Here is a 9,954-nt window from a genome sequence, read left to right as displayed (position 1 = left end):
TAAATTGAAACCATCTTCCAGGAGTATGAAATTCCAATTATAAAGTTAATGTTTGCAATTTCCTTTGGTTCATATAGAACATCCAACTGACTCGTGAAATCCAATGTTTAGATAACTGTTTTTTCTTAAAACAAGATAACCAGTCTAAGCACCCAGTATAGGCAAATCTTTAGAGAAGGAAATTTTGGAAAATTAATACCAAAGTTAATGACCTAGTAATTATTTTAAAAGATTATTTCATGAAGTATGACTTTCAATGCTGACACATAAATAAATGATCAATTGTTGGGTCATAGTACACATTTGTACATTTGGGAAAATCAATATGATCTGAAGAAGTCAATTTTGCAGTCTATATTTAGAGAAAAATCTTCATTAGCAAGCATAGGAATTCAGATTATACAGTAATGTTTTAAATTTTAATTAAAATTTTCTATCGATATTAACAGTCAAGCGATACTGTTTCTACTAATTCAAGACCCACTGTTATATGTCATCACCACTCTGTCTACAACTGATTTCTTTAATACTACACCTCTATATTCTGTTTCCTTCAGGTAAACCCCTGTGGTATTTTTTAATACTATTTCCATTGCAGTGATTTGGGCCAAAACATTCACTCCACCCAGACTTGTTCTTTCTCCTTTACCCCAGCAAAATCATGCTATGCTTTAAAGACTGGCTCCACAATATTGGTTCACAGGCATAATGGCTCACATGCAAGGCGTTGGATCAAACATTTATCCAAATTGCCACTTACAGCATTCCAATGTGGTGATACATTTATTAATCTTACTTTACAGACGAGGAGATTTGGGGTTTGGCAAGGGAAAGGAACATACCTTGAACATCACCAGTACCATGTTATGGGGATGGACTATGTCAGAATTCTCACTATGGCCATGTAGGACACATGGAGAGGCCCTAAGCCTAAACGAAAAGATAGAGAAGTCCCATCATCCTCACCAAGGCCTTAGATATGTGTATAAAACAAACTGGGTTTTTCAAGACCAGAGCAGCTTTTCACCAAATCAGCAAGTAATCACAGTCAGTGTCACATGGAGATGAGTAATTTTCTAGCTGAGCCCTTTCAAAACTTCTGACTAATAAAATTATGAGACTAAAGAAAATATAAATTCAACAAGTTTCAATGTCAAGCCATTCCTCTAAACTAATATGCTAAACTTCAGTCACATTCACAGCCCACATTCTTTATTCTTTAATTTAATCATTGACAAATACAGCAAATGTCAGTGCTGCTCTAGGAACTGTGGATTTAATAGAGTAGACAAAAATTCCTGCCCCTACAGACCTTTCATTTGGGGGTTGGAAGAGTAGAGTGGAAATTAGACAATAATAAACCTAAGTAAGTAATGGCCTTATATTTCGGTATATTGAATTATGTGCCTTTCTGTAATCCTATTGTTGGTAAATTCTAGAGTGCACAGTTCTACAATTAAAAGCTTTAATTCATCATGCTTAAATAATTTCATAAGTAAGAGTAGAAACTCTTCTTCAGCATCCCTAGGAATATTTTGAAAGCAATCTGTACTCTTTCATACTTTGAGTCTCAACACTGTATTAACTTCCCTAGTGAACCCCATTGTAAATAATGCCTATCCAGATCACTTAAAGGAAGGCATTTGGTGCAAACTCCCATAGCAAAATTTATATTCACAAGTTAAATTTCAAAGGCAGCAATATCCCAAACTAGCACTTAGTTTATTTTTCTTTCTCATTGTCTGCTTGCATTTATTTTCATCTTTACTTTTTTAAAGAAAATATCCAGTATTTTTTTTAATGGCAGTTTCTCTAATTAGTGTATATAATGGTCTTAAAAAGCAAACCACAAATGATTGTTTAGCATAAAAAGACACTGGTATGCAAAGTACTAAGTACTATATACAAAGTACACAAGTGGTTTTAAGAATAAGAGTACCTGGAGCCTATGTTGAGATAACAGGAAGATCCCAATTTATTTTTATTTCTGCCTATCGCAAAAACTGAAATAATGCTTTATGGAGTTGATTTTCTTAATTCCTGAAAGGCCATTCAAGCACCAAGAGTTTCCAAGTAAAATTTAAATAATCTTTTTCTCTAGTGATGAAAATTTCTCTGAACCCATCTAATATGAAGGAGAAGTCTTTTGAGTTGAGAGACAGTGCAAAGGAGGATTGAGAAGTTGGGCTGGGAACTTATCTGCTGCTGGTAGAACTTCCTTAACCATTAGGAATATTAATACGCAACTCAAGTTTTAGGCATCTGAGAAAATAACCACACACATATCAGGAGCTACTTGTTATTCCAAATTAAAAGATTAGAGAAGTTTGTCTAAACCATTATTAAAGACAAAGCTGACTAGCAGCTAAGAGCATGGACTTTGGAATCAGACTGACTCATGTTAAAATCCCAGCTTTGTTACTCTCTGTCTGTAATTCTGAACTTCAGTTTTCTCTCTTTTAAATTGTAGCATTGAGAACAGGAATTACCATTTATTTATTCTCCAAAATATCTATTTATTGAGCATTTACTAAATTCTAGACATTATTCTGTCCTGAAGTTTCTGTTGTAAACATGGCAGATGAAACACATTGATTTTACATCCTTTTAGGGGAAACAGACACTATAAAAATGGCAAGAAGGGCTATAGAGAAAAAGACAGAGATCTAAAATTTATAGACTTCTAGGAGTACAGAGTAATGAAATTTTAAGAGGGTATTTTGGGATGTTCTTATTGAGAATGAGACATTTGAACAATGTCTGGAAAGAGGTGAGAGAAGGCACTATCAGGTTCCTATTTAAAAAAAAAAAAAAAAAAAAAACTGCGTTCTAGCTGAAGAACAAACAGTAAGTGTGATGATCCAGAAACAGGATGCGTGAGCACTCTATTACTGAACACTGACACCAGTGAACAGAGGCAAGGAAGATCCTCACACCATTTTGTTGTCAACTAGAGTCCTCATAAATTTTATTTTCAAAATAAATAAAGTAAAAATAAATAATACATGGGTCTTAGAAATGAATTTGAAAAAAATTTAGAAATAATATTCTGAAGTTTCAGAGGGATAATATATTGTATTTTATTTATTCTAATACATGTTACTTTGATATATTTTGACATGTCTGAAATTGAGATTTAGCTAATAATCAATGTATTAAGAAATTTCATTTCATAATTTTATGGAGAGCATTTCTTCTTTCTTAATTGTACAAAAATCAATTATACATCTTATAGTTGATTGCATTGTAGAGTGTATGGTAGCTATGTAAATTACTTAAGAAAATAGTGAGAATAAAAATGTTTAAAAATTGCATCCTTGTCTATGTCCATGCTACCCTGAACAAGCCCAATCCCCTCTCATCTTGGAAGCTAAGCAGAGTCGGGCCTGGTAAGTACTTGGATGGGAGACCACCTAAGAAGACCAGGTGCTGTACGTGTTAAAAAAAAAAAAATTGCATCCTTAGTAGAAGGCAAGAGTTCTCAATTTCTAGGGTCAAAAGTAATAGGCGAAGGGACTTAATAGGTTGAATTTAACAAGATGACAGGATAACAAAAACCAAGATGAAAAGAGGTGAAATGGAACAAAATGATCAAACAAAAACCACATTTCATTTTGAGAATTAAAAACTGCCTCGGCAATTGTAAGAATTGGAATGCCCATGGAACAGTTATGAGGAAGATAGGCTTAAGAAGTTTCCCTTTTTCTAAAACTTAGTGTAGAAAAGCAATCAGGTAAAATCAGTGAGTGAGACAATGATAGGTGTAATGAAACAAAATGGAGGCCTCAGAACAGGTATTCCTGAAGAAAAATGCAAATCCAGAACAAAAGCAGTATTTGAAGATAAAACAAAATAAATATTCTTGTCTTAAAAATCCTACAGAAATATGGAACAAAATAATTTATCATTTTCCCAGTATGTAGGATGAAATATTTGGAGAAAAAGAACTACATTTAGTGAGAAGAGTGTAGGAAATAAAACCACATTACTTTTAAATGAACACAAATCAGGACAAACTCTCACTTTCTTCTGGATCAGTAAATGCTTGAAATTAAAGCAACAGTTAATATAAATTTTTTTTAAAAGTTCTCCTAAGAATTTCATACTCAGCCAATTTTTTTCAGAGTGAAAGCTACAATCCCTTCCAATTAAGTGATGTCTACATCAAGCTCTCTGTTCTCACAAGGAAAATCAAGTCTAGCCTCAACTAAATAGCTACATTTTCAGACTTCATCAGAATATAATCTGAAACTGTGTTCATCCAAAAAATTTCAAAAATTTGACTACAAGAAACAATATTTATGGACTTTCTGTAGGATATATTGCTATGCAATTTTATAGACAGGTGTTCTTTAAGTTGTGTTTATGCGTATGTAAATATCCCCCAAATTATTAGTAGAGAAACAAAAAAAAAAATTTCTGTGGTGAAATGTGTCAGGAACCTGGCAAGCTAAACTGTTAAATAAAATTCTCTATTACAGTATTCCTCAGAGCCTGAAAGAAACTAAGATGCTTTATAAATCTTCAAGAATAGTATGTATGAAGTGTAGAACATTTAAATGTATTCATTTCCACATCTTCTCCCAAATATACAGAAATTACATCATTATTTCACATAAAACTAATATTTCACAGACCATACTTTAGGAAATGTCACTTGAGATACTTTAAAAATTTATTCCTATAAAAGCCATGTTTGCTTTATCTATACAGCCTGTTTTGGAAGATGTTATAGAAGACTTACCTGTGAAACTGTTGATCATATCAACTACATTGCATAGTAGTGTTGTTTTTATGTGAACCAATAGGAAAAATGTTTCACTGGTGTTGATACCAAGAGTGGTTGTGATTCTCCTAAGAAACAATTTTGTTTGTTCATTTTGGTTACAGTGAACCTCATAACTTATTGACTTTTCCTTTTCACATTATCTACTAAAAAACTTTCAGAAAAAAAAAAATTGTGATGAGCGTCTCTGGAGTGTTCAACTTTCTCCAGAAAGATGCAAACAGGAAACAGAATAGCAGTGCAATCATGGTACGCGACAGTGTCTGTTCTGCTACATAGGTCTAGCCTTCGCATTGGATTTCACCCTGAGTTCTTTTGGAGTGCAAGCAAAAGGTTCAGAAGCTGTTTTTCAAGATAGATGGTGTGAGAATCTGGGTGCAAGCAATACTTGGTGGGAAAGAGCATTTTTCTTCCCATTTGTGCTCTCACACAGTGAAGTAGGACCTAGTTACTGGTTTGACATCGTGGGAGTTTGGCAGTTAGTAGACACTAGATGTTATTCTAGAGAAGGCCATGTTCTTCTCAGAAGGGCAATGACAGATAGCACAGCACAACGTCAGCGACAACAGCTTAGAATGAGCTATATAGCCTGGTAAAAGAGCGCTAGCTTCAAGTATGTCCAGTGTTGAACATTGAGATACGTGGAATTTTCAGGAATGCTTGAAGAGAAATTTTCAGAGACATGAGTCCCTGCAATTATAAAGAAAAGTAAGGGCTAATTTGTATTTAATGTGTAAAATTTAGGTACAAATGCTAATACAAGTGCATTTGTGCCCTTAGGGTGGTGGGGCCTGGGATTGTTTGGGAGTTTTGTTTACTAGTTTATACTAGCTTTAATTTTCTACTCTTATCTTTTTAACCTTCCTTTTCTTTTTACATTAAAACATTTGTATACTGTACACCTTTTCTTAAGGAACATTAAATAATTTCTTAGAATAAGGCAGTATTAAGTAAATGATTAAGTAATTGATATTTTACGGTAGAAAAAAACCCAAAAGATCAATCAACACATGATGCAAATAGAAGCTTGTGACAGACAGAATAATGACCTCTTGAAGCTGTCCACCACCTTACTGACAGTACCTGTGACTACGTTACCCTACATGGCAAATGGAACTTGGCCAGTGTGATTAAGTTAAAGATCTCAAAATAGGGAGATGATTCTGGATTAACCAGGTGGGCCTAATATAATCAACAGGGTGCTTAAAAAAGTAGAAGGTGGAGGCAGAAGAGCCAGAGATGAAGCCGTGGCAATGCAAGCTGAGGTCAGAGTGATACAGACATGGGTCACGGAATGTGGGAAGACTGTAGAAGTGGAAAGGGTAAGGAACAGATTCTCCCCTAGAGCGTCCAAAACGAATAAAACTCTGCAGGCATGTTGATTTTAGCACTGGAAGACCTATTTTGGACTTCTGAGCTCCAGAACAGTAAGATAATACACGTGCGTATGTATGTTGCTATGAGCTATTAAATGTGTGATGATCTGTCACAGAAGCAATAGGAAACTCATACAAAGCTTCAATGAGATATACTTTATTCCAATTAAATTTCTTTTTTTATTATAATACTAAATCTTTATGGGTTTAGTAATTATAGAACTCTTATGCATAACTGGTAAAATACAAATTGATATTACATTTACAGAAGGTAAACTATGTAGACCAAAGTCTAAGTCCTTCAAATAACTTTAAAAATATTTTTTCATGCTTTAAGACTTATTTTATCTACATAATGATATACAATATTATATGAGTTCAGGTGTATAACATAATGATTAGACATTTATATACCTTACAACGTACTCACCTGGATAAGTCTAGTACACTATACTTGTTATTACAATAGTATTGACTATATTCTCTATACCGTACTTTAATCTGCTGACTATTTTTATAACTGGCGATTTGTACGTCTTAATCCCTTTCAGCTTTTTCACCCATCTTCACAAATCCTTCTCATCTGATGACTATCAGTTTGTTTTTTGTATCTATGAGTTTGTTTCTGTTTTATTTATTCATTTATTTTGGTTTTTAAATTCCATGAACAAGTAAAATCCTATGGTACTTGTCTTTCTCTAGCTGACTTATTTCACTTAGCATAATACCTTCTAAGTCATCTATGTTGTCACAAATGGCAAGATTTCATCTTTTTATGGCTGAGTTATATTTCATCATATACATGTACCACATCTTCTTTATCCTTTTGTCTATTGATCAACACTTAGCTTGCTTTTATATCTTGGCTATTGTAAATAATGCTGCAATGAACATTAGGGTGAATATATCTTTTTGAATTGGTGTTACAAATTTTTTCAGGTAAATGACCCAGAAGTGAAACTTCTGGGTTATATGATAGTTCTATTTTTTTTCATTTTTAAGAAATTTTCATACTGTTTTCCATAGCAGTTGCAACAATTTAGGCAATCCTTATCAAAATACCAATGACATTTTTCACAGAGCTAGAACAAATAATCTTAAAATTTATATGGAACCACAAAAGATCCTGAATAGCCAAAGCAATCTTGAGAAAGAATAAAGTTGGAGATATCATGGTACCTAACATAAAACCATAGTACAAGACTATAATAATCAAAACAGCATAGTACTGCCATAAAAATAGACACATTGATCAATAGAACAGAATAGAGAGCCCAAAAATAGACCTACACATATATGGTCAGTTAATCTATGACAAAAGAGGCAAGAATATACAATAGAATAAAGACAGCCCCTTCAAAAATTGTACAGATAAATACAAAAAATTGAAATAAGACAACTTTCTTATACCACCTAGAAAAATAAACTCAAAAAGCATTAAGGATTTAAAATGTAAGACCTAAAATCATGAGACTCCTAGAAAGAAACACAGGCTATAAACTCTTTGACATTTACTTTAGCAATATTTTTTTTTTTTTGGATAGTTCTCCTTGGGCAAAGACAACAAAAGCAAAAATAAATAAATTAGACTACATGAAAGTAAAATCTTTTGCATTGCAAGAAACCGTCAACAAAACAAAAAGACAACCTACTAAATGAGAAAATATATATGCGAATCATATATTTGATACAGGATTAATACCCAAAACATAAGGAACTCATATAGCTCAATATCAAAAAAACAAGCAACCTAATTAAAAAATGGGCAGAGACATGAATTTTTCCAAAAAAGACATAAAGATGGCCAACAGACACGTTAAAAGAGGCTTAGCATCACTATACATTAGAGAAAAGCAAATCAAACCAAAATGAAATATCACCTCATGTCTGTCAGAATGACTATTACCAATAAATCAACAAACAACAAATGTTGGTGAGGATGTAGAGAAAGTAATTTTAATATTTTGACCCACTAACTAAACTCTAGGACTGTACAATGAGAAAATAGAGATGTACACAAATATTTTTGTACAGTAATGTGAATTCAAATATTAAATATGCCAAAACTGAATCCAACTTAAATATTCAATAATATGACAATGTTTGGATAAACTTTACTATATTCGTGAATGTAAAAAAATCATACAGTCAACAACTCCACAGAATACCAAGGAAAAGAGGCAGACAACAAAATTTATATAAAGTACAACTCTAATATTATAAAATGTGGACACAGATACATGCAGGAAAATGATTAATAGTAAATATACTAAAATAACTTATGTTTGTATAATAAGATTTTGTGTGATTTGCATTTTCACTTGTATATAGTTTTGAATTTTTTAAATTAATTTTGTGTGAAGTTAATGGATTACTTTTACAACCATAAAAATTAAATATGAAATGTATATTTAATATATTATTATGAGGAAACCCAATAAACAAAATGTCATTACATGCTAAGTGGGTGTAGTAAGCCCAGAATGATTACAGTTTTCCTTTGGACCACTGTCTTTCTTCTCTTTTCTTCTACTGTTCTATGTTGGATTTCCAGAAATCTCTGGAAGTATAGTGTGAAAATCAGTGATCTAGTCCACACATTTTGATAGAATCCAGAAAATCTAAGTGAAAACCCATTATAAACCTCAAACTAGAAGAATGGTTCTCTAGCTCCTAAGGCAGTGCTCTTTTTATTATATCAAAATGTGATTCACATTTTCATTTTCCCCAGACTGATTTGAAAAAAGTATGTTTGTACACTTCTCTACTGGGACATCCTACTGGGAATAAAAAAAAAAAAAGAAGAAGAAGAAGAACAAGGAATCCAGCTCATGCTTAGCTCCTTTAATAAGAGGAATGCTTGGTACACAAATCCATTTGAAATCCTAAAATTCTTGGCCTTTCTCTGTGCCCTGTAATCCTTTATGAGAGAAATTGTACATTTTATTTATCGTTAAGAGTTGTAATATTTCGTTTGATTGTTTTTTTGTTTTGTTTTTTTAATTTGGTCTTAAATACACAGTGGCAGACCTTACTATAAGGTCGCTGGTCCTTTCCATTGTATCTTCACTGGTAGTGTTGAACTATGTCCTGAAATTGCTGACCAGAGAAATGGGTAAACGGTGTTGGTCTTTGGTACATAGACCTCAACTCCTCTCATAAAATAGAATCACAGTTGTCTGTGTGTCTGTGTTGTGTGAGTCCCAGCCTATTGATAGTAATGCTCTTGACTAGTAATGCCTGAGGCATTCACCTGGCTGATATCCCTTGGAGACATTTCTCCACACCAGTTGTTGTGGCTCTTATTATGACTGCAGGATGCAGCTTTAGCAACAACTATCAGGGAACTTTGTAGAAACAGATTTACTACTCATAAGTTCTGGAGTTTATATGGCATGCCCAAAACCACACGGCAAGGTTGTGTGGAGAGTACGGGGTGGGGTGTGGGGGGAGGAAAGGGGTGGGAAAGAGAGAGAGAAAAACATAAAGAGAGATAGAGAGAGAGAGAGAGAATGAGAGAGGGAGGAGAGAACTTGAACCTAAAACTCTGTCTTACCTATAGTCTGAGGATGGGGATGTCTAAGGTTTCCCCAGTTTTGTTCTTTAGTGGCTAATTTGAAACATAAGAGCAGAGATGAAGGTATAGGAGAGGAGATGAAAAATCACTCAACTGGTTAGTTATCTAGGTTATTCATGGCTTTCTAAAAGATGAAGATGCATGGATGAGTACAGCCTAATTCCTTATCTGGTTGTTTTTCCAGTAGCTGTGTCATACAGTTGGCAATATATTTA

This window comes from Rousettus aegyptiacus, unplaced genomic scaffold, assembly GCF_014176215.1.
Source record: "Rousettus aegyptiacus isolate mRouAeg1 unplaced genomic scaffold, mRouAeg1.p scaffold_m13_p_3, whole genome shotgun sequence".
NCBI lineage: Eukaryota > Metazoa > Chordata > Mammalia > Chiroptera > Pteropodidae > Rousettus > Rousettus aegyptiacus.
The sequence above is the reverse complement of the archived record's forward strand: the minus strand, read 5'-3'. Positions refer to the sequence as shown.